Source organism: Sarcophilus harrisii, chromosome 1 (assembly GCF_902635505.1).
Source record: "Sarcophilus harrisii chromosome 1, mSarHar1.11, whole genome shotgun sequence".
In the NCBI taxonomy this organism is placed as follows: domain Eukaryota; kingdom Metazoa; phylum Chordata; class Mammalia; order Dasyuromorphia; family Dasyuridae; genus Sarcophilus; species Sarcophilus harrisii.
The window spans coordinates 471,099,865-471,126,244 of record NC_045426.1 but is presented as its reverse complement, the minus strand read 5'-3'; the positions used below and the strand labels follow the sequence as shown (position 1 = coordinate 471,126,244).

General features: G+C 33.5%; 1 protein-coding gene across 2 annotated transcripts in view; it reads right to left on the bottom strand.

Moving 5' to 3' along the window:
* Positions 1 to 26,380, bottom strand: part of PXDNL (peroxidasin like) — a 538,497-nt gene that overhangs the window by 210,273 nt on the left and 301,844 nt on the right. The gene's annotated exons all lie outside the window — the stretch shown is intronic.

The window sequence follows — 26,380 nt, the reverse complement described above, 5'->3', positions numbered from 1 at the left end:
CATCCGAATCCTCTAGACAATATCCTTGTTGACTAGAATAACTTAATCCAACAAATGTTTTTTGAGGACCTGCTATGTGCAAGGCATTGGATAGCTTAAAAAACATATGTAGTAAACTCCATGATGATTAGGAAAGGGATGGCCCAGGTTTGTAACATAAGCATTATCTTATTCAAATCAAATTCTATAGTTTTCATATGCTTACAAGTTTTCAGTGAATAAGAGTAAAATGCAGTTTGTACTAAAAAAAAAACTATAGAGAACAACTTTCTTTGATGATAAAGAAGGAAGGCACTTCAGTATTCTATAGTATTTTAGTATCATAATTCTGAAAATGTATGTATAATCATTACATGTGTGTGTATTGGGCAGCATGATCAATGGAGAAAATGAAACTTTTTTTTGCTTGATTGTTAAAAACAAGCAAACAAAACCTTTTGTTTTCAGTTTTCCTAAAGTAAAATTGATTTATTCTCTGTACTTATATCTCCAGCACCAATTATTGGTTTCATTTTGTCCTTATATGTAAACTCTCTCTACCAATATAGATTGGTGAGTTGTTCTTCTGTATCATTTTAGGGAGTTCTTCCTAGCCTGATAGATATATATCAGAGGAAACACTTGAAAGCAGGATATTCTGAATCTAAGGCTAGTCTTCTATCCATTATTCCATACTGCCTCTTTAATCAATTGATCAACAAGGATTTACTATGTGTGTTCTAAATGCTATGAAAACTATGAACAATTAATACTAAAATCAATCCCCTATACCTTCTATGTTCACTGATGACAATAAAAACCAAGTTTTTATGAGTATTTGCTGTGTTTAATCCAATTATAAGTTAAAATATAGATTACTAACAATTTATTAAAATCAACAAAAGATAAAAGAGAAATTCTTATACCCAATAGGATTCTAAGACTAACAATTCACTAGCAATTATCTCGCGTGATTACTCTATGTGAATTATATTTCTGTTAGACAAAAGAAGAAAAAGTTATGATTCAAACTCTCAAAAAGATTATCATTTTTTTGTAGAAAAAACATGATGTTTTAGAAAACAAGACTTTATGTAATAAAATGTTAAGTGCTAAAGGAAATGAAATGTGAGAGATCCATGTGAACTACAGCTATTAGGGAAAGAGACAAGATTGTCATAGAAAACTTGACCTAGGTCTCAAAGGATTGGTTTGGATTAGTAAAGAGGAAGGGAAAAAGCACTCTGAATAGAAGAAATAGTATAAGCATAATAGTTAGGAAGCAGGAAAAAGCATGTTGTTTCAACTGGAGAAATAGAGTGACATGACTGGAGCAGAAGATGAAGGTTGGAGGGAAAAAAAGAGGTAAAGGGGGATGGTCGAGATGGAGGAGAAGGAGTTTCCTGGATGCCAAGTTGTTCCATTTTCAACAATGAGATGTTATTATGAGTGCTTAAACACTAGAAAGAGAAGACTTTCCTGGTTATTATGTGAGGGAACATTTGGAGGCGTAGTGAGAGAACAGAAAGGTGATGGATTACATGGGTTGGGTTAGAAGACGTATAAATATATGGTACGGTTATTAATCGCACTTGAAATTTGTTCAAGATCAGACATGCTGGATGCAAGAATCACAGAATGCCAGAATTGTTTATTCAAAGTCTTTTTCTCCTACAAACAATTAATAGTTTATTTGAGCCAGAAGCATACACATGTGTTGCCCCATAGATATAGATCCACATGAAACAGGTTCCTTACAACTGACTTTCTCCATTAAATAGATGGCAATAGCTATAAAATTGCAGAAACTGAAATGGATTTGCTAACTCAGTCCAAGAGGAGACTTCATGGACAACAAACCAATTGTCCTAAGTATTATGATCTTGGAATCTAGTCCTATAACCAAAGAAAAAAGATTTATTGGGCAGATCCAACCTTGGAAATTTCATTATGAGTAATTTTAAGTTTGAAAGTTCAGCTAATAGAACTTCTATAACTAGAAAGGGATTTTCTAAGCAACATATCACTGGGGAGTAAAACAAGATTGTCCATGCAGATCATAGAGAGCTGCACCCTATCATCCCTATTAGTTATTTGGACAGTTTGGATCTGATGGGAAACAGCTTATCTATTAGCAGCTTTATTAAGTATTTGCCTTCCAAAGAGAATTCAAATCAAAGGGGACATTTTGAATATGGAGAAATTTTGTGGAACTTTGTGTAGAGAAAGATTTCACCAAAATATCAAAATATTGCCACAATAGCATTTTCTTGCTCAATTCCCTACTGATGAGAGCTAATGAGTTACTATATTTTTTTATGTTTTTAGTATTTATTTATGGACTCCTGTGAGTCTTTTGTATCTCTTATAGTATGAAATAAAGGAGAGTTGGTTTTCGTCCATATGTTTTACCATGAGTGTTTATACAGGAGCTAAGATTATCTGCATTTGTGGAAATCTGTACACACATGTATTTAAAGATTTTTCTATAATAAAACCAATGAGACCATTAAAACAAATAAACCAATAAAATAAAACCAATAAAACCAAAAGGGGGAAAATGTCCTTTTTTGGTTATCCATGTGGATCTGACATAATCCTTGCAAGTCCAGAATTTTGTGGTAGAAGTGGGAGGATAGCCTACAGGTTTTTAGGTCCAAGAGGAAATCAATGAAGATTTTATCTTTTCCTAACAAAAAAAAAAAAAAAAAAAAAAAAAAAAAAAACCTGGTCTTTTAGACATCACTATTTCTTCCAGTGGTACTTATTCATCTAGTTTCCATATTTAAAATTTTGGTACTATCTCTTTCTTCCTCATCTCTCCTATAAATTCTAACTTTTCAATAACTTCTACATGCTCCCCCTTCATCTCTATTCACATTACCACCACTCATATGCCATCTACCATTTCCATCTTTTTATAAAGTTACATTAGCTCCTTACTAGATCTTCCTGATGATATTCTCTACTTTTCAAAACATTCTTCATAACACAGTCAGACTAATCTTATGTTAATACCACATTCTGATTGTAATTCTTTTGTCTACCAAGCTAAGTTAAATGTCATTATTCTGTAACAACACAGATTCTCCTGAACAGAATCACACTATCTAACCAGATTTTTTTTTATTCTATTACTCACTCCATCCTTGAAACTTCATCTAAGTTGAATTACATGCAGTATTAATCTTTTAAAACAAAATTCAAATGTTACTTCTTCCATATAACTATCTCTCATTCTTTCAGTTGGTAAAGGTCTAATTAGAACTTTCTTAAGGATGTATCATGTATATTTTGCATTCAAGTTTTTAACATTCCTATAGCACTGTGACCTGTATGATAATAAGGGGCATGCTTATCTATACTCTGTATCTCTACTCCTGCCTAGTGCCCATTGAGCTGCAGAGATTTAATATTAAATAAATGGTTGTTAAACTGAGTGATCCCATTTTACAAATAGAAAAAGAAGTTCAGAAAGGTTAAATACCAGTATTACCCAGTACCTGAGAAATAATATATGTCAGAAAGAATACTAGGAATAGTGATCTGATTACAAATGGAACACTGAACTCAAGAATGAGGGATAAGTGGAGAAATAATGAGTTTAATTTTGGATATGATGAATTTGAGGTAAAAGTGGAATATGCAAATGAAAATGCCCTGTAAGAAACTGGAAATTCAGTACCAGAGAATGATTGAATGAATTGTGAGAGGATTGACCCTGGAGATACAAATTTGGGAACCATTAACATAGAAGTGGTTTCTGAAAATATGAGAAGAAATTATTTCTTTGAGGGAATTCATATAAAAATAATAAAAACATTTAAGACCTGAGATCTAAAAATAATCCAAAAGAAAGGAAAAAAAACTTAAATCAAGACTTAAATCAAGACTTTTTGCTGGTAAAGGAGATTAAGGACTTGTTGAATAGCATTTTGTTCTTTTTAAAAAAAAACATAATTAGGCATGAGAAAAGATAGATTTAGTAAATCTATGAAAAATTCTTTATATTTGCAAATGTTAAAATTCTATGTAACTATCAATCCTGTTTTAACCATTTCTTCCTCAAAATTTCAGACTTTGATTATACCACACATTCTCTGATTAAGGATTCACAGATTCTGTTCTTCATTAAAATATTATTAAACTTAATCTAAGTTAAAGTTATTAAGCCTTTGAAATAAAGTAGCACATAATATATGTATTGCGAGTATATAGATAGGTAGGTAGATAGACAGAGAGGAAAAGGGGGAGAAAGGAAGAGAGAGAGAGAGAGAGAAAGAAAGAAAGAAAGCTGTGCTCCCCTATTCAAAAGTCAGCTAATGGGAATTACTACAAAAGGGAAGGAAGAGGAATATGCCACATGATTTGTGCATTTGTTATAAAACTATATTGGTTCTCTTAAAACAGAATTGGAAGCATATAAGATGGAAAAGAAGAGGTTTCTTCTTGTTTATGAAAACAATTCTTTGTGGCAAAAATATTTATTCTTATTATCTAATAATATCCTAAGAACATGGGGAACGTCTAGCTGAAAAGATGAATTTTTTCATGAGAATGCAACTTTCTTATGAAACAGAATTACCATGGGAAAAAAAAGAAATGTCACTTGAATGATCACATATGATTATGGATATTAACAGTAAGCCAAAACATTAGCATTTAGGCTTAGGTGGAAAATGGGTAGAGAATAGCAAAATTAAATATTTATGAAGTGTCTATTACAATGAATTTATAATTGGAATAATTATGGATAAAATTATTCACTATTAATAAATCACACATTTAAAATAAAGTTTGCCACAGGGAGGAAGAAAAACCTACAATACAGATAAGATTTCTCTATTTCAATGGTTTTAATATTTTTAGAATATTACAATTGTTATTATATTTAATGTTTTAAATGAATTTAACGTCATATTCCATCTGTTCATTATTCACTGGGATCTAGAATTGAGGAAGTTTTATATACTAGAAAGAACAATGGAATCAGATTTAAGCATTGTAGATAAAGGATTGTGCTTGAGGAAGCTCATAACATCAAGTGAAAGCTGGTTGTTAAATTTTCAGTGGGAATACTTGTTACACTTCAGAAATCAGTAAATGCTACTGTTTTGTTGATTGTCTAGACTGAAGAAAGTAATTGAGAAAATATTTTAAAATGCAGATTAAACTTAAAATATATACACCTCCTGAAAAGGGCAAGTTTTTAATCATTTACCAGCACAGCCCTGTATGAATGTCATATGACATATTATTAGACAAAGTTTCTAGGAACAGAATTTAAGAGGGTAAGCTTCTATCTGCTAACAGCTTCATAAGTGACCTTCCTGGAGCAGAGCAGTCAGAGGTGGCATTCAGCAGCTCATTGATTTCTTCCATACGTCTGAAAAGATTAAAAACTACATAAGTATCTACCAAGCAAAAGTCCATATATTCTACAAGTTAGTTCAAGGGAAAGAAGCAATGTGTTGTATGGGAAAGTGGAACAGATGTGAAGTAAGAAGACCTACATTTAAATTCTGTTTCTGACATCTATCAAGTGAGCAGTATGTTCTCAAAGACTGTGTCTCTAAAATAAGAAGGTTGTAGCATCTAACCTCAAATGATTTTTCCAGCTTTGTGATTCTGATATACTAAGCCAGTAAGTCCCATGCTCAAAGAGCATCTGTGGCGCTCAAATAGAATCCCTATTGCCTCTCATATAAAATCCAAATGTTTCTTTATATTATTTAAAGCCCTTCACATTCTTGTTACAATCTTTCTTTTCAGACTGATTTCACATCACCAAGCTTTGTATACAACATGTTTCAGCCAAACTGATTTACTTGTGTTCTACACACAGAACAATCCATCCCCTGTCTATAATTTTGCCCAAATCTGTTCCCCATGGCTGAAACATTCAATAAACATTTCTTAAGTACCTATTGTATCTCAGGCACTGTATTAAGATCAGAAAATACAAAGACAAAAAAAGACAAAATTTGCTTTCAAAGAGTTAACAATCGCACAAAATGATGAACTGTGGGTCTGGAGGGAGAGGAAGATAGCCCAGGTACACCCATGGTATGGTAGAGAAGTTGAAAATCCAAAATTAGTGCAATTGGGTAGGAAACAAAATGTCTAAGTCTATATCTTTCTTCTTGCCTCTAAATACTCCCAAGTTCTATACATATCTTGGTTCAAAGGACACAATTCTACCTACATGAAGGCTTTCTTAGGAGCTGTTGACATAAAAGCCTGTGCACCTGTCACATTGTATCTACTTTGCATACATTTTGCATCTATTTCTCCCAAATAAAACATATCAATCAATTAATAAGAATTTATGGAGCACCTATTATATGGCAGGTAATGTACTTAAGCACTGGGGATACAAAGTATAAAAAGCAAACACTGTGTCTGCCCTTAAAGAATTTACATTCTAATTAGAGAAATGATGAGGCAGTTAAGTGGTACAATGAATAGAATGCTGGGTAAAGTCAGGATAAAGTCCAACCTCAGATACTAACTAGCTGTTATGGGGATTTTAATTATCCCATCTACAATAATAGAGACTGAGGCAGTTCCTGAGTCAATGGCATTTTATTAAAGGGTTCATGGCCACCTCCACAGAAGTAGACCTCAGATCTTTCTCAGATCCTTTCTCTTTCCAGGGCCCTATTTTTATAGGACTAGATTTCCAGTCATTCTGGAACATCTATTCCAAATAAACAGTAATTCCATTGATTGACAGGTGACACGTAACCAACCTAAAATAAACAAGATGTCAATAGGGTCACAAGTTAGACGAAGCAAGGAATATTTCCACATAAGAAGGATAAGCTTCTCCTTAAGTTAGACATGAGGAAATGATGTATTTACTTCAGTTATCTAAACAGTCATAAAAGGGTCACCTGTTCCTGTTGGACAAGAGATTGGTCTAGAGGTACAAAAATATTCGGGGACTTTCCATATAGTTGTCATCGCTGCCACACTGGGCTTGGTCACCAAAAGGCAAAACAAGAATGAAGGGGTTTTGGTTAACTTCCTATAGTTAAGCAAGTGAATTTAGAATCTGTAGTTCACAGCTCTGGAGATTTATATACAGAACTTTGATATGATTCTATCAAATTTATTAATACTTATTAGAATAGAGTAGCGGTCCAAATGAATTATGTCTCACACTGTGTGATCCTGAGTAAGTCACAATCTCTCATCTGTAAAATGGGGATGATAATAGATAGCACTTTTCTCCCATGATTGCTACAAAGATCACATGAAATAATAATTATAAAAACACTTAGCAGAAAACCCAGAGCATAGTAGGTACTACATAAATGTTAGCCATTATTATTATTTACCTGTTGATTTATACAAGAACAGATTTAATGTAACTTTAAAAGAACAGTGAAGTTTTAATGTATTTAATAATATATGTACAGGAGCCATTGGAGTTCACTAAGTGGGAAAGTTATATGATTCTACTTGGGCTTTAAGAAAATCAGTTTGGCAGCCATGTGAAGGCTGGATTGAAATGAGGAGATACTTGAAGCAAGTAGTCAATGTGGGTGGTAGCTAAATGAGTGGAGAAAAGAAATGTAAGTGACAAAAACTGTGAAGAGAGAAGTAACATGATTTAGCAACTGAGTGGGAATATAAGCAAATTGACCCATCATGAATGACAGAGGGCCTATACTTGGTTGACTGCAAGGATAGTGCCCTTAATAGTAATGTGGAAGTTCAGAAAATGGGTAAATTTGGGGAATAGGGAAGAAAGAAAGACAGACAGAGAGGTAGGCAGACAGAGGGAAGGGTGTGAGGGGAGGACAAGGGAGAGAGAGATTGTGAGCGGAAGACATTTAGGGAATTATCTGAAGAGAGTTGATAATGAAAAGTAAAGAATTTGATCCCTTCCCCTACCCAATAGGATATAAATTTTTTGAGCGCAAGAACTATTTTTTTTTATTTTGTATCTTTAGAAATTTGCATGTTTTGCACATAGTATGCAATTAATATGAATTCAGTTGAACTGTAGGTTGTGAACTAGAATTCAGGAATAATTCAATAAAGACTAAGGATTAAAGGGATAATCATGTTTATTATTTGGTTAAGTTAAAACTTAGCTGTTTTTAGGATCACAATATGCCTAATTTTAAAGTTGTCCTAAATCTTATATACTATATGTTTTGAGAAGTCATTACATTTCTCATCTTTTAGGTAGATGGATTTTTTTTTACACTGAATAATATATAATGAAGCCCATAACTCTTAGGAAGCTCAAATGACAGTGAACTTGCTTCATAAGTGATCTTGAATTTCATGCTGATGCTATTGTTAACTTTTTCTAATTAATCAATTAAGCATAAAATAAGATTAGAAAAACCTTTCCACTTTTGTACAGTTCTCTTAAAAATGCACCATTTGAAAAGTATAGATACTTCATTCAAATATTTCTTCTAGTTGTAATTTATGGATAGTCACAGAGTAGGAAATGATCGAGTTTGATATTATCTGCAATGTTTTTCTCTGGAAATAGAAACAGCCCGTGTTTCAGAGGAAATGGGCTCCAGGGAGCTCTCCAGCCTAATGTGGTAACCTTGAGATTTTTAGATTGTTTGCACAAGATTTAGGTTAGAAATTCTGAAGTTGTAAGGCAACATGTGAAAAAGTATTCAGCCTCATTATTCTAAGTCAATGCTGAAGTAAGGACAATGAGAAGTTTTTTTTTTTTTTCCCTTCTTCTTCTTCTTCTTCTTAAAAATCTGTTTTATTCCACAATGCTATAAATCTATATTTATTTTGATGACAACTCCATCTTTGGAATTCAAAAAAGTTCACAAACATTGTCTTATGATAATGGGATTTACTTTCTTCTTGAAGCCTTAGGGCAGCTTGGTGGTACAGTTGAGAAAGTGCAGTGCCTGGAGTCAGGAAGCCTCATTTTTCTTTGTTCAAATCTGACCTCAGACAATTACAAACTGTGTGTCCTAGGCAAAGTCACCTAACCCTGTTTGTCTTAGTTTCTTCATCTGTAAAATGAGCTGGAGAAAGAATAGCAAATCATTCTAGTGTCTTTACCAAAAAACTCCAAATGGGATCACAAAGAATTGGATGTGACTGAAATGACTGTACAAACAACTTGAAGCCTTTTTTGATTCCCTAATGTAGAGAGGGCCACAGATAGTGGAACTCTGAGTGAGGTTTGAAATCCCTTCAGTCTAGAAGAAACCTGCTGACAATGTCCGTTTCAACTCCCCATCTCTCCTAAGGGCTCTCGGCCTTCCTGAGAAGTCAGGGGGTGGTGACAACCTATGTTGTAAAAAAGCACAGTGATACCAAGTGGAAGAGATATCTACATACAATAGCAAGTTGTTTATGTGGTCCTGTATGCACAGTATATGCTCAGTGTTGTTTTGGTTATATTAGGGTATTAGGGTATATAAGGCTGAAAGAATTTGGAATAAATGGAATCCATGTTTGACCATCCCTATGAGTCCCGCTTCTTCGCTTCTCTTCTAAGACCAAGGACTCGGGCTGGTACTGAGATCGTCCAGAGAGCTAGTCCAGACATAACACTTTAACATAGCTGGTTATACTCAAATCACTCTGTACCTATCTTATATATAAAACTTGCATATACCTATGCATTCATATGCTCTTTTTCCAGACTATAAGTTTCTTAACAGCAGTAACTGAGTCTTTATACTTCTAGCACTTGACTCAATGAATGGTACATAGAAGACACAAATATTTTTGCTTAATTGATTACTAGAATGTTATCAAATATTATTTTCCCCACACAGATTTATTTAAGGGACCACACTCTCAGGAGGCAAGTCAGGGTTATAATATAATCCACATCTGTTCTAGTATTCTTGCTTTTATCAACACTTACTAGTAGATATAAGTTCAAGTCTGATAAAAGCTGTATTAATGTCATAGAAAGAATGGGCATTAATTATACTTGGAAAAAGTTTTTAAAAATTTAGCTGTAAGTTCTTCATAGACAATGTACAAACTTGACCCTGAGGCTAGGGTCCCATTGAACAAAAGCACACAACAGAAAACCACATTGAACAAGCATAGTTTTAGAAGTAGTTTATTAACACTGGTGAGCTACATTATACCTCTTTATAACTGAATAAATCCTATATCAGATTTGATTCTATTCTGGAAATTTTATATACATTTTGAAATTGTTTTTGTTTACCAAAAACAAAAAAAAAAAGTCCGTTAATGTGTTTGTTAACCTAGTCTTGGCTATATCAATCATTTGAGCCTAATTAAGAAAAGCTAATGAGAGACAAGTGTTCTCAGCTTCATGTACTAAACTCTTTGACATTAAATCCTCTTGCAAGGTAACAATGACACCTACAGGGACTAGCAGGCATAGCTCGATGGGTCAACAGTATGTGATTTTATTTAACAAAAGGATTTGGTTGGATAATTCTATAGCTAGATCCCCATTTTTTATTTCAGTCTTGGGACCCTGCCAGTTTCACAATTTAATAACATGCAGACAATATACTGTGGGAATTGAAAACCTATGGACCTTTTTATCCTTCAGGCTGAAATTTTCTAAAGGTCCCTGGTGGTGGGGTGTGTGTGTGTGTGTGTGTGTGTGTGTGTGTGTGTGTGTGTATAAATATGCATTTTCCTAACAAATCAGATCCTAGATTTAGAACTAAAATAAACTTCAATAAAGAGTCATATTCCTTCATTTTATAAAAGAAAACCCTGAAACCCAAAAAAGGCAAATTACTTTGACAAGATCATACCATAGGTAATTAGCGACAGAGGCAGAATTCAAATTGAAATTGAATATCTTAAGAAAGGGAAGCTATAAAGCAAAAAGAGAAACTAGGAAGAAAATGGATAAGATTTGATAGGGTTAGTCAGTTGAATGGAAAATACAATCCTAACCCTTACTTATGATTACTAATTTATATCCTCATATCCTTTTTTAATATTTTTGACCTAAAAGGGATTTTAATGGGAGCTAGGTGATAACAACAAATAAAGTCATGGTCTTGGAGTCAGGATGACCTAAGGTCAAATTTGGTCTCAGATACTTAGTATTTATGTGACCCTGACCAAGTCACTTAACCCTGTTTCCTTCAGTTTTCTCATCTATAACATGGTGATAAAAATAATGTCTATAAACAGAATTGCTGTAAGGATGAAATAAAATAATGTTTGTAAAATCCTTAACACAATGCCCAGCACATAGTAGGTACATAAGAAATGTTTGTTAATTTTTAAAATTCAAATAAAATCCCTTACTTATTAATGAAGAAGCTGAAAAACAGAGTTTGTGTGACTTTTCCAGTCACAGAAATAGTCACTAGTAGAAATAAGAAGGGAATCTGGTTCTCTTTGCCCAAAGAGTAATAAAAAGTTCCCTTTCTAATATGCCATATTTCTTCATATGTACTCAACACATACAACACATGGGATTGTCATTATCATAAATGACTTATCTTCCTAATTTCTGTATTTCTATTAAAACTATTACTATTTTATGTCTTTTAAGCGGGGCTACTTGGAGATATCTTTGATGCCTCCCTGTTTCTACATGCCCACCGTACTAGTCCTGTCACTTCCATGAATATTAGGTATTTAATAAACGTTTATTGCTACCAGTCAGTCATCAAGTCCATTAGATTATCCTTTTGAAATATAGTCAACAAAAAATTTAACATTTATTACACATAAACCTTAGGAATATTAAAAATAAAATCCTGGGCCACAATATTTAAGTTCCATAAGTGCAAGATATTTCTCTATCAGCTCCTAACACATACTAATCATTTGATTAAATGATTGTTGATTAACTGATATTTTAGATGGGGTTTACTCCATGCATAGAAATGTGAAAGAGTAGGACCATCAACTTGTTAGAGCACAGATCCAAATGTAATTAAAACAGTTTCATTCTGACTTACTTCAAAAGTTACTGATGTTGAGAAAAAAGATAGATGGAGGAAAGATATCAACACCAATAATAATTTCATATAAAATAAAATCTATGTAAATCAGTTTCCATAATGATAAGATCACAAGACCCTAAAATTCTCTTGTCAGAAAATACTTAATCACCTTGCCAAGAAGAGAGATGTGACAGCCAAGGGCAATGCCAGTTTTGAATATAAATTCATTTATAAAATGTTAGAGGATAATAAAAAAGTGTGAGCAGTACTGAAGAACAATCAATGAAAAAATATTTATTAAGAAACTACTATCTAAAAGTCAATATCCTAGGTATTATAGGGTACTGAAAGCACATATAGCCTCTACCACAATTTTACTAAATGAAAATGAGACAAATATTGAAAGATAACTTAAAATATATATCCAGTAAGTCCTAAATGAGTCATACCAAGAAAATGTTAAAATTCAAGGGAAGAAAAGATAAAAATGGTCAAAAGTAAAGAAAAGACTTTATGATATAGGATTTGAGCTAGGCCTTAAAGAGCAAGTAGAATTTTTATAGGCTGAAAAGAGGTACAGAAGGCATTCCAAAAGAAAATATGATATGTGCTGAGACAAGGAAGCAGGAATAAAGAGGTATTTAATTGAAATACATGTGGAAATCAGCCAGCATGACATGGAAGACTTATGCAAGTAAATACTAAAAATATATGCATATACTATATTATAAAATGTTATATTATAAATTATAATATGTAATACTAATATGTTATAAAATACACTAAAATATTAACACATAACATTTAATAAATTATATGATTTATGTGATGGTTAACAATTTAATAATCCTTAATATATTATAAATATGTTATAAAATCTATTAAAATCAATTTATCTATTAATGTTATATTACATATTAAAATATGTTAATACATTAAAGCTTGAAAGCATTTTGCATACTAATTGTTATTACCATTTCCTAACTCACAAAATAAGTCACCCAGCTAATAGCTACTGTAGGTTCTATATATATAAGGTCATAGTTCATGTGCATGAGGACATAATTCAAAGCATTTAATGAAGTAGCATAACAAGAAAAGTAACCACAACTTTCCCCATCACCACCATCCAAACTCTGGACATAGTCATTCTACATTCATTTTTGTGAGATTGTGTGTTTCAAATTTTAACCAATTTTTTCTTCCTTACCTCCCAGTTCCCCAAGACAGCAAGAAATTTAATAGAAGTTAAACACATGCAATCCTTTATAAATGTTTCTATATGGGCAGGGTCTTTCATAAATACATAATCATTGGAAATAATAGATACATGAAGAAACACTCATGGAATGTATGTGATCCAGGCTAATACATATAAGTGAGCATATGTCAGGTCCATGTGGACCACTGGCATGGAGAGGGCAACTCATTTGTCCAACATTGTAAAGGTATGAATATCTTCTGCTCATAACACATTGCTCTGACAATGGTCTCTCCTCTTATCTACTAGATGGGCCTATTCCCTGCTGCTCATGTGGTCCATACTAAACATTGTCAGAAACTATTCTGATGCTGTTGGACCTCTATTCTCCACAGGATGTTTCCAGATGCTTTTCCACTTGTCTCCATAGGATGTTATGCTGATGTGTACTTTTAGTCTTTGCCAGATATTGCTCTACCATTGTCTCTACCAACTCCCACATTTTAACTTAACTGCAAACCTTATGTATCTCTTTCTTCTTATAATCCAGTGACTGCCCTACTCTTTTAGCTAGCTTAAAGGCATTTAATGCTTTTAAATGCTTAAATGCTTTTCCCAGCACTTTCAGAAAAGGCAGGAAAACCTGCCTGGAATTCAGTAAAAAGCTTTCCCCATCTTATTTCTTTAGACTCCAAACTTTGGAAGACTTCCACCTCTTTGACAAAAGTTTCCAATATCAAGTTCTTCAAACAGTAGGGTCATCCCAACTAGCTGGTATTTTTAGGTTTGATCTTTTACTAAGATTCTTCTTCCTTATCTTTGAGTCCCTTGCAAAGAGAGTACAAGAGTATATAGTAATTATTCCATATATTATTCATTTTAATTTTTAGAAAGCTGGTCTATAAAATAAATAAGGATCATTTGCCTAATAATTATCAAACAGCTTTGGGGTGAAGGTAGGGGTAGGAAACTCTCAGTTCAGCTGAGTCCTAGGCTTCTTTAAATAATATTCACATAATATTTAAAATGTATATATTTTCCTATTTGAAAATAATAATTATATCCCTGAACAAGTATAACTATAGGACATGCAACTATCTTGCAAATCTTTGGAGAGACACTGAAATTTTAGAGACCTATGATGAAAATGAGTGAATAAGAGAGCAACACAGCAATTAAATAAAAAGAAATGCAGTTTTGGACTGCCTTTAGAAAAGAACAGTGTCCAGAACTCTTGAGATCAAAATAACAATGTAGTGTGATCTGATCTGACTGAATCTGGGGTACTGTATTCAGTTTTGGGATCCATATTCTAGGAAAGACATGGATAACTTAGATTATATCCATAGAAAGGGAGACCAAGAACATAAGAGAATTTAACAGAACTAGGCATAGTGATCAAATGAAGGAAATAGAGATATGAGCTTTGAAAGAAAAAGTAGGGAAACTATGATTTGCGGGAGGGGGGGTATTCAATTTATTTTGACTGGTTTTAAAGGGCAGAATTCAATAATAGAAATTGTAGATGAGCAGGTTTTAGATGAAGGAAGCAGGGAGCAATCTTGCCTTCTATTCCCTCTACTATTTAACTTAGTGGTCTCCTCAGCTCTTATGGATTTAATTAGCATCTCTAGTGGACTTAATCTTTTCTCCTGTCAGAAAGAAGCTCAAATAGTGATTATCAGATATAATCAATTCCCAGACTATTCTGCATAGAGTGATTGTGAAGAAGGAAATCTTTATCAACCTCCACTGCCCACCCCACAACCTCAAAATATCTTTAAACAACCTAATGATATATTGATTAGCATATCTTTAGACAGGTTTGGGAATTGATGTGCCAGATATTCCATCTGGCCTCTCGTTGATCCCTCCCTCTGAGTTCCTATCTTTCTTCCCTGGTTTCCCTGAGAAACCCCTGAGGTTTTATTTCTCCTATAAAACATGTGCTTATTATGAAGATCTTTGCTAAGTTGTTTCCAGCACTAAGCCCACTATAGGGTGTGTTCTCTCTCTCTCTCTCTCTCTCTCTCTCTCTCTCTCTCTCTCCCTCCCTCTCTCCCCCTCATAATGCTTTCCCTCTACCGGAGTCTTTCTCCTTACTCTAGCTAACTCTGGTTAGTCTGTCACTTTCCTTTATGGGTCTAACTTAATAGTAAATGGCAAACTCAAACCTCATGGCATATTCCTTTAATGAATTCTTCCAAATTTCTTTCTCTTGGTTAATTGTGAGTTCCTTTAAGGAAATTGTCTTTTCCTTGCTAAATATATTTTCTCCCAATTCTACTTCATATTTGCCAATCCTCCTGCCTATTTTACCTCTTTTTTTTTTTTCTTTAACCTCTTCTCCTAAATAAGCCTGCCTTTTGGAAAAGAGAATAACTATTGTGAATTTGTCACATGTTTATTTCAAACTATGAATTGCTACTCTGACCTCATCATCTATGCTTATTTTTCTCAAATCTATCTATTCTGCCCTAATGTCTCTACTGATTTCCAATCTCACATTTCCAACTGCCTTTCAAAAGGTTCAACTGGATGTCCAGTAGACATCTTAAACTCAGCATGTGTAAAACCGAACTCATTATCTTTTCTCCAAAACCTCTTACCTTCCTTATTCCTATTCCTATTATTATTAATTTGCAAATGAAATTCAATAAAGGTATTCTAAAGCACATATTTATGAAGCAAGATAACATTTGATTAATAAGGAATAGCTCTGATAACAAAATGGGTCAATGGATGTCTCAGTTTTAGTCAAAGAACCCTAGTTCAAGATGAAACTTTTTTTCAAAAGCATTAAACAAAGAACAAAACAGGGTAGATGTGGAAATAATACAATTGGTTACAGAGTTGGCAGCATCCTGGGAACAAGGACAACATTATTGGTTACACAACTGAGGCATAGGGGAAGAGTTGATTGACTGGAAGTTGGGAATGAGGAACTAGCAACAACTCCCTCCATCTCTTCTTTGATGAAGAATTCACTGTTTGAGTCTACATGCAAGGTTAGAGATAGTGGATCAGACTTCTTTGGAGAGCAAACTAGACATCTTTGAAAGATATAGCCCAATAATATAAAGATACTAGACCAGAATCCCTGGTATCCAACAGCAGCCTTAAAAGTTAGATGATTTTCTTGAGGCAAGAATGGAACAGTAATTAACAAAAGAGCTAGATTTCTAAATTTAACTCATTACAAGCCAGCTGATTTTCTGAACTAAGTTCGGAAACGAACCATGACTTAGGCAATTACAGGACAAAATCAATTAATTGTAAGTACAGACTCTAGTCCATATTGTATTCAGTTACCAAACCGATTTTCCTAAAACACAGGTACCCCTTTCTCAGTTGTTATCATATGGGAGCCATCTGCCAATGGCTGCTGGAGGTCTAACAGACCTGTAGGATGGATCTCTTCATGTGAGAGGACGATGATACAAGAAGACTGAGAGGCAGGTGCATTCTCTGATTCCTCTCCTCTTCCCTCTTGACTCCAATTTATTTCATTCCCAGTCCACAAGGAATATCTTTGAAGGCTGCTTTGCAACTCTTTCACGTGTTATGATTCACAGTTGTGGAGGCTCTGGGAGAATTGACCTACCCCTTCACTTAGGCATGGTCTTTAACATTCAGTAAACTCTAAAGGCTCCCTAATGTCTCCAGGATCAAATACAAAATCCTCTCTTTGGTATTCAAAGCTCTTCATAAACCACTACCCTCCAAACTTTCTAATCTTCTTTTACCTTATTTTCACCACAAATTCTTTGAGCCAATGATACTGATCTTCTCACTCTTCCCCAACAACACACTCTTATCTCTCTGGTTCTGAGCATTTTCTCTGGCTGTCTTTCATGCTGGAAGTAGTCTCCTTTTTCATCTCTGTCTACTGACTTTCTTTAAGTCCCAACTAAAAGTCTCATCTTCTATAGAAATTCATTTCTAAACCCTCTTAAATCTAGTTCTTTCCCTCTGCTAATTATTTCTATTTTATCTTGCATATAGAATTTTTGTACCAAGTTATTTCATTATTGTCTCCACCATTAATTTGGGAGCTGTTTGAGAACTGGGATTGTCTTTTGCCTCTTTCTAAACTCTTAGCACAGTACCCGATATATAGTAGGTGCTTAATAATTGTTTATTGACTATTAACTATTGGGTTGCTTTTAGAAAATAAGAAGCATTCCATCATTTGAGATTTTCCAAGAAGGTTAGATGATTCTTTTTCACATAGACTATAGAAGGGATTCTTATTTAGGTGCTAATTCTTTCAGTGAGTTTTTCTTTTGCAAAGCAACTGGAGTTAAGGGGCCTGTCCAGGGGCACACAGCTACTAAGTGTTAAAGTGTCTGAGGCTATATTTGAACTCAGATCCTCCTGACTCCAGAGCTGATGCTCTATCCCCTGCAAGACAGTCACTTTTTAGTTGTGTGTGGTTTCATGACTCCATTTAGCGTTTTCTTGTCAAAGATACTGCAGTGGTTTGCCATTTTTCTCCTTTCTCAGTATTTTACATATGACCAAACTGAGGCAAACAGTTTTAAGTAATTAATCCAGGTCACGCAGCTATTAAGTGTCTGAGGCTGATTTAGAACTCATGAAGATGAATCTTCCAGATTTCAGACCTGGCACTCTATCCACTGCAAAGAGTACATGTCATCTAAACCCTCTTCCAACTTTGAAATGATTCTTTAGAAAGATTATTCTGGTGACTATTGGCAGGATGAATTGGAACATCAGGAGTCTAAGTTTAAGGAGATTTAATGGTGAAGTTGTTGCAATGATACAGGTGTGATACTAAAAAAAAAAAAAAAAAAAAAACACAAAACAACCTTGACATTTCACCCCATACTATGCAAGTTTGTAGATGATAAAAATAATCATTATTAGAAAAGTTGTGAGGAAAACAGATAGTAATGTACTACTGGTGATGGTATGAAATGGTCTATTTGTTCCAGATGTCAATTAGGATGTATTCAAGAAAAGTGATTGAATTATCTATACTCTTTGACTGAGCAACCTTATTATCCCATTCAATCTACATCACCCCAATAAAATCAAAGAGAGAAGATATAATATATACCAAAATATTCACAATAGCATTTTTTGGCAGCATAGTGCAGGAGGTATTTATCAACTGGAGTATAGCTGAAAAATACCTATGAAATATAATAATAATGGAATATTATTTGTCCATTGGAAATGATAATAGCAGCAATTCAGAGAAACATGGAAAATGGGTATTAATTTGTGTTAAGGTGAAATAAGCAATAAGAAAAAAAATGTACATAGCTTCAACACTGAAAATTTTAAAAAAAATACTAAAAAGAAATCGAACATACACTTAAATTACTGGGGAAAAAAAAAGGTTCTAGCATATGGAAAAAAATGAAATTTGCCTTCTTACCACAGTATAAAAGCTGAGGATTACTGTACAGAATATCGGATTCATTGGCAGAAGCAGTAATGTATCGGGGTTTTGCTTAATTATTTTTGTTAAAAGTGGTAGTTCATCAGAGAGATAAAATTGAAATAACTGAAGTAGAGATGAGAGGCACCAAACATATTAAAAATAATAATACATGAAGAAGAAATAAAGGATTGCACTAGGGTTGTTACTAAACTGCTCTTTAAGAATAACACCATCATTTTGAACTCTACCATTCCATTGTTTGATCAAAATAAACTTCACTTCATCTTTTCCTTGTTTCTCCCAAAACTGCTATTCAATCATCATGACCTAAATCACTAAGGAAAGATAGTTTTATTTTGGCTTTGTGTCCACAGCCCATGTAGTGCCTGGTGCATAGCAGTCCCTTTATATTATATTTGTTGAATTTAATGGAATCCCTACCTGTTCAGCAAGACCACAAGCTCCCTTGCCATCCTTTACCATCATGAATCTCTGAATAGCAACCTTAATAATATTCCCTCTTCTATTCTCAAATTCTTTGATCCAAATCTTGAAAACAATGCCAATCTGCCTACATTACTACTGTTTCCAAAGCTAGAGAGCTGATGGAGAAAACCATAAAACTATAATGACCATATCTATTATAAATTCATGTCATTTAACCCTAATTGACCTTTCATTGATGCATGGAAATATCTTCATTCATCTCAGATTATTTCTCTGGCATATTCTCCACATAAACGGCTCCAAATCTCCTGTTCTCTTTTTTAGGACCCAATTCTACCCACATGCCATTCTCTCAGAAGATAATTTTGCTTCTTAATTCACACATACAAAAGTAAATATATCTTAAATAAGACCATTTATTTTAGCTTTTTTGAGTTCCTTCTCCCCAAATAAAAAATTTCTTCATTTCTTCTCTCATTGATTGCCTTTCATTACCAAGGATAGCCTTCTTCCTCATTCTGTCAAGACTAGTCCCTGCATTTATAGCATAAAATCACTAAATAATAATAAAAAATAATTCATTATTATAAATAAGAATGATTAATTTTAAGTGTCTGGAGATACAAAGAAAAGCAAAATTATAACAACAAAATCCCTGCAAATAATACTAAAGGATCTTATTTGAGAATAAAAGAGTAGTTAGATGTAGCAATTAGGCTATATTGTAGGGTCTAATTCCATTTTTCTATAATTTTAATAAAATTGGAGCTAAAAGAGGTTCATTCAGAAATTCAAGGTGAGAAAAGGAAGTTATTGAGGAGTTGGTAATTGGAGATGGGAGTGGGTGATAACTAAGAGAAGGAATCATGAATGCCTAACCTCATGGTCCTAGGCCACATGGAAAGTGGAAAGGAAGTACTATATCAGTGGACAATCAGTGGAAAATTCTAATTGGACAAAGAAATTTTGTCACAGAGAGGCAGAACCAGATATAATCATCTGGGTTTGTTTTAAATAAATAAGTCACATAGAGAATGGGTTTATAATAATATTTTGCTAAGTCCTTAATTAAAATGCATAAGCTGAGGAGCCAATTATGTTTCTTGTGAACTTTGTTCTTAGAGGAAGGGTTTTTATGAGACAGTAACTGACTTTTGTTAAAACACTTACTATTTATTTCTATTTTTGAGAAACTTATGTTCTATCAGAAATACACACATGTATGTATACATTATGTATGTACATGCTCAAATATACATATGTGTATATATATTGATAGGTATATCTATGAGTACATCAATATGCATATATTTTATAGAGAATATATTGTATATACATATATATTGAGTAAACTTTTAAAAACATTTTGATAATTACATTTCAATATAATTAATTTCCTCTGTAATATTATTTTATTTTATATAATTAAAACATTAATCTGAGAAAGTTCATAGGCTTCACCAGATAGCCAAAAAGATCCATACACAAAGAAGTTTAAAAACTTTGAGATATATATACAATATGTACAAGAAAATACAAAGTTGAGGCTTGGAGTTTGGGGGAGAACAAGTAACTATAGAATAAGGAAAGATTTCATGTAAAAGATTGCATTTAAGCTGAGTTTTGAAGAAAATAGGTGATTTTAAGAGCACAGAGGTGCATTCCAAAAATGGGGGAGAGTCAATACAAAACAGGAAAGAGAAATCAATGAAAAAATGAAGTCTATTTGTGGATACATTATATATGCATAAAGAATATTGAATTTTTAAAAATACATTATCTTTTCAAATATGCTATTCTCCAATGAAGTCTTATTTGGATACCTTATTGTGCTATGAAAGTGATTCTAGGTTTTCAAAGATTATGCTAGCGAGTACAAGCATATTCTCTATGAGGTGAGTCCTACAAAGCTGGAAAGGTTTTAGTCCCTTCTCAGACATAATCCAAACCAAGCTAAATATAGAATATATATATTTTAGTAACAACAACTTATATAGGATTGAGATCTTCTTAGCAAAGTACTGACACATGGCCAAAAAAATCTTCGAAATATGGAAGTATATTTTCTATATAGTTTAATACTAAAATTCTTTTTAAAATGCCCAAAGAAGGCATGTATACATACATTCTGTCCTTACAGACTAAATCAAGGGAGAAGGAAAAGCCTATGACTTTTCCCAAAGACAGAGTATTTGGGGATGTGAGAATGGGTAGTAAGGATGGAGGGGAAATTCATCTAGGCTTAGAAAGTGGAAGAAGGAAAGGGTATAAACATTAACGCAGCACTTATTACATGCCAAGAAGTGTGCTAAATATTTTTTACAACTATTACATCATTTTTTAAAATGATAACCTTGTGAAGTACCACTATTCTCATTTTATAGTTGAGGCAACTGAAGCAAACAGAAGTCGAAATGATTTGCCCAGGTTTCAGATGGCTAGTAAATGTCTACAAATGGATCTGAATTCAGACCCCATGATCAGTGCTCTATCCCCTGCACTACTTCACTAATGGAGACACCAGCTTACCAAGTTCTGAGGCTAAACTGCAAGGCTGAAAACCTATGCCATCTGAGTCCAATGTACTGGAGAAGAACAGTCAATGTTAAGGTGAATGTTCTTAATTTAAACACACACACTAAAGATACATTTATATATTAATATACACTAAAATAACTTAATTAATTAATTGGGATGGTGTATATGTGTTAAGATGATTTAGAAAATTGGAGAAAAAAAAAAAAGACTGGCCAGGCCAAGGCAGTGTGGTGCAGTATTAAGAGGATTAGATTCAAAGAGCAGATAACTTGAATTCAAATTCTAATCCCAGTCATTTGCTTAGTCATATGACATAGGGGTGAAGGAGCATGCTAAATATTTCTGAGCCACAGATCTGAAAAGATTAAATTACATGGCTTCTGTGGTCCCTAGGAGCTCTAAATCTATAATCCTATGATTTGTTATTCATAAAACTCTATCATCTACTCAGTTACTTTTTAAGAAGGCAGTTTCTATATATGTGTTTTTTTCAGGATCTTCTTTCTTCCATAAGTTCTCAAAAAACAATGCTATTTTTCAGTGTTTACCAATTTCCAAAAATGAATTAGCATCTAAAACCTGACATGGCATTTCTACAGTATCACATAATTATATCATGAATTGAATATTTATGTATTAAGAAAATGACTTCAGGAGCACAGGTGGTAGGGGTTATAGGGAAATCTACACAGTAAGGAGATAGCATTTCTATTACATCCATTCCTTTATATGCAAACCAGAACCCAGATGTTTATAATGATTTACTTGATATCCTAATTTGCTTATTTGGCTCTAGCAGCTGGCATAGCTTTCATCCCAGAAAAATGTAAACCATTGATGATATGAACTGTGCCCATAAAATTTATATAATGATGGTAAATAAGTAAGAAAAAGGAGAAAAAAAGTTATTTCCAGGAAGGCATCTTATTATCTTCTTACAGGATCATGCATCATGGTATTAAGCAAAGCATCAAAGATATGGGGCAGTGAGGTGGTAGAATTGGGCCTGGAGTCAGAAAGACATTTTTTTTTTTGGTTCAAATCTGACCTCAGATACTAATTAACTTTGACCCATGGCAAGCCACTTCATTTTGTTTGCCTCAGCTTTCTCATCTGTGAAATGAGCTGGATAAGAAAATGACAAACCACTCCAGTATCTTTGCCAAGAAAACCCCAAATGGGGTCACAAGGAATCAAACATGACTGAAAACTGGCTGAAAAACAATAGAATTGAAGGCAAGGCATGACTGTCAAATTTAGGGCAGTCAGTAAATTAAAATCATCACAATACTCAGGAATAATCTTTTCTCAATTTTTATAAATACATTTGACCTTAATTTAAGCTAAGGAAAAACTGAGACTAAGCTTGAATGTGGAGGCCATATTGAACCAATAAATGAAGGTGATGACTATAAGTAACCTGACTGCTTCCATGCAAGATAAATCAAGCATAAAACTAAAATGGAGAAGGCTGTGACAAAATATATTAAGAAACATATTGGCATGCTGAAACTAAAGCTGGATGGGAAAAACACAATTAAGGAAATTAACACCTATGAACTATTAGTCTCAGAATTGTTAAAAAGAACACAACAGATGTGAAAAATACCCTCACAAAAATCCATAAAATAATTGCATAACATAAGATCAGTCACACTAGGGCAGCTATAGAAATATGTCACCAAAAAGAAGAGCACTGATAAGCATTATTAAACTATATGATAAAGAACTCAAAACCTTCCAAAAATATTTTGGAAATAGTATTTTTACTTTATTAAGCAATATTTAAGTCTGACAATAGGCACATATCATTGGATTTGTTGAATGTAACTAACAGTGGTTTATATCTACATGGATTTCAATTCTGATTATCACAGACTGAAATGTTGTCTACAATCACTTGAGTATTGCATTGATGAATAAAATCTTGTGAATTTTTAAAATAGTTGTTACTATAGCAAAGTCCCAAAATTTCTAAACTATCTGGAATCAACCACTTTCGAATTAAAAAGATCTAACAGAGATCAAAATCATTTTGGAATGCAATTAGATGTTTTCCTATCTGCTACTAGAATTATAGCAATGATATACATACATTCAATGAGCCTAGAAGAGGGGTTCTCAATCTGGGATCCAAACCACAGACCCCCTAAAGGGATCTATAAAGTTGGATAGGGAAAAAAATACAACTTTATTTTCACTAATATTTAACTAAAATTTCATGGTTCTTTCAATTAATTTTTTTTAAAATTAGTATGAAAAGTCAATAGACTTCTCCAGATGGCCAGACTGAAATTATATGGGCAATGGTCTCATAGATCAGCCCACCTGTGTGTCCTTTATTTTGTTTTCCTTAAAAACTCAACATAGGCAAAATGGAATCACTTAGTTATCCCTCAAAATTCATCTCATTTCTGAATTTCTGTGAACTTCTGTAAATGTACCAATATTCTCATAATCTCTCAATGGAAACTTGACATTATCCTTGACTTTTACACTCCATCCCACATAACCAAAAGCAAAATGTCAAATCTTTTCAATTCAACTTCTTAGAATTTCATCCTAAGGATCTTTCCTGGACTACTGTAATAGCCTCCTAATCAGTCACCTTGACTCGTCTCTCCCTTCTCCAAATCATCTCCCTAGGATCAAGCATTTAGAGGTAACCAGTGTGTCATAAGCCCCTCTCCATGCTAATCCAATCTCTGCTCACATTCTACTGGGATATTCCCTTTCCAATGGTCATGGATCTGGCTTTGGGATAAATTTGGCTATTCATATTCATTTGACAAGGAATGACCAAGTGCAATTCTTTTGGTAAGATACTAGACAAATAGGCCTTATCTTCTGCCTTGCCACAATGTCCTAAGGACCACTGAGCTTTGTCTTATGCCTTGTCACCATGTTTTATATATTTCCAGGCCTTGGCATTTTCCTTGTAACCTGAATTCTGCTTTTCTAAACTCTCCTCTATTTGAACTATAGGTTCTTTGAAAAAGAGACTGTTGCTAGTACTTGGTATATTTTTAAAAACTGAATAAATTCTTTTATTCATTCATCCATTCATTCATTCATCTCCATATAGCTGCCAAAATTATTTTCATAAAATACAAATCTTACCATACTACTCCCATAACCAATAAACTCCTAGGAGTCAATTGGTTCCTAATTAACTCTCAGATCAAATATAACCTATCTTTCCAGAATTATTATAGATTTTTCCTGTCATTAGACATTCCTCCCCTTTCTGCACCCTACATTCCCACTAAACTAGTATTAAAAGAATTTAGAGATTAAAAACACCAAATCTTGAGGTTGCTTGCAAGCCTGGGAGGAGCCTTCATCCTCTACCTCCACAACTTATCTCTGGCTGCGCCCCCCCCCCCCGTCCCATGTTTAGAATGCTTTTATTTCTTGCCCTCCATCTCTTAGAATCCCTTCTTTGCTTCAAAATGATATTCAAATGTGTTAAGGTTATAAAGGATTTTAAGAATTAAGCAGTAAATTTGTCTTGTGGAGAAAGCAGATGGCCTCAGGAACCCAAAATAGTGTTTTGAGCTAAAAAGACTCATTGTCCTAGCTCATTGACCTTGCTTAATAGTAAGGATGCAAAAGTTCCAAGAAAGAAAAACAGCTGTACCTTCTTAGATGAACATCTCCTTAGAAGACATTGTGTGCCTAGATCCTTTGTAAGTTGAAAATAATTTTCACTGATAATGCTTAGTCATTTTTATGAATGTATAAAAATTATACTGTATGAAAATTACTCTTTTGGGGGATAATTTTAAATTTTGGTATTTTAGTTTCTCCTGCAACTAAAGTGGCTTGTTCCCAATAATAATTCTCTGCTACTGGATATTTTTTAATCAAGTAACAACTTATATATCATCTCCCTTATCCCTCCAAATACTTGTATCCCCTTCCACTAATATATATATGGACCTGCATATATATATATATATATATATATATATATACATATATATATATCAATCATCTTCCCTTATAGACTGCAGGATCCTACATCTTATGATAGAACCCCCTTATAGAATGCAGGATCCTATGAAACATCCTCCAGGATGTTTCATTTTTGTCTTTGTATTCCTAGTCCATTCCTAGCATATAGTACCTGTTTACTATTATAATTACCATCATAATTATTATTAATGATAGCTAGCATTTATGTAATTTTTTAAAGTTTGCACAGCATGATAAAAATATTATCTCATCTAATCCTCCCAACCATCATGGAAAATAAATATTATTATTTTTTCCATTTTACAAGTGAGGAAACAAGTGTTGTTTGTCCTTGATTTTGAATGATATCATAGAATTGAATTTAAGTGAGGCAGAATTGCACAAAATCATGAACTTCATTCTTTCTTCCATTCACTGAAGTTCAGTGGCAAGACAAAAGTCAGGACAACTGGAGATGGCCCAGGATGCTATAAATGACTGCAGCATCTTTGATGTTTGACCAAGCTCTAAGTAATCCACAAGTCCTGCTTCAGCTGCCTTCCTGACCTTGGAACAAATTGTTATCATCTGTCAATTCCATCAAACAAAGTCTTCACATCCTTTGGATAGATATCTCCCTAACTCATCAATAGGTTTGAGACTTATTAGTTACCCTCAACCTGTTGTAGCCCATCTGCCAAGACAGATTTACTAAGGTATGGCCACTGAGTCTCCTATATCTTCAAGGAACCAAAGATAAGAGTTAGGTAAAGGTATATGTCAAAAGTAGATAAGGAGCCCTGAAAAGGGAATGAGCAAGCCCTCATTCCAGTGGTACTAGTCCTTTTTTTTTGAAGGTATACTTTTAAAATTTTTTTTCATGTTAAACATAGTAGAAATATATGTTAAATCCAATATATGCATACAATTATA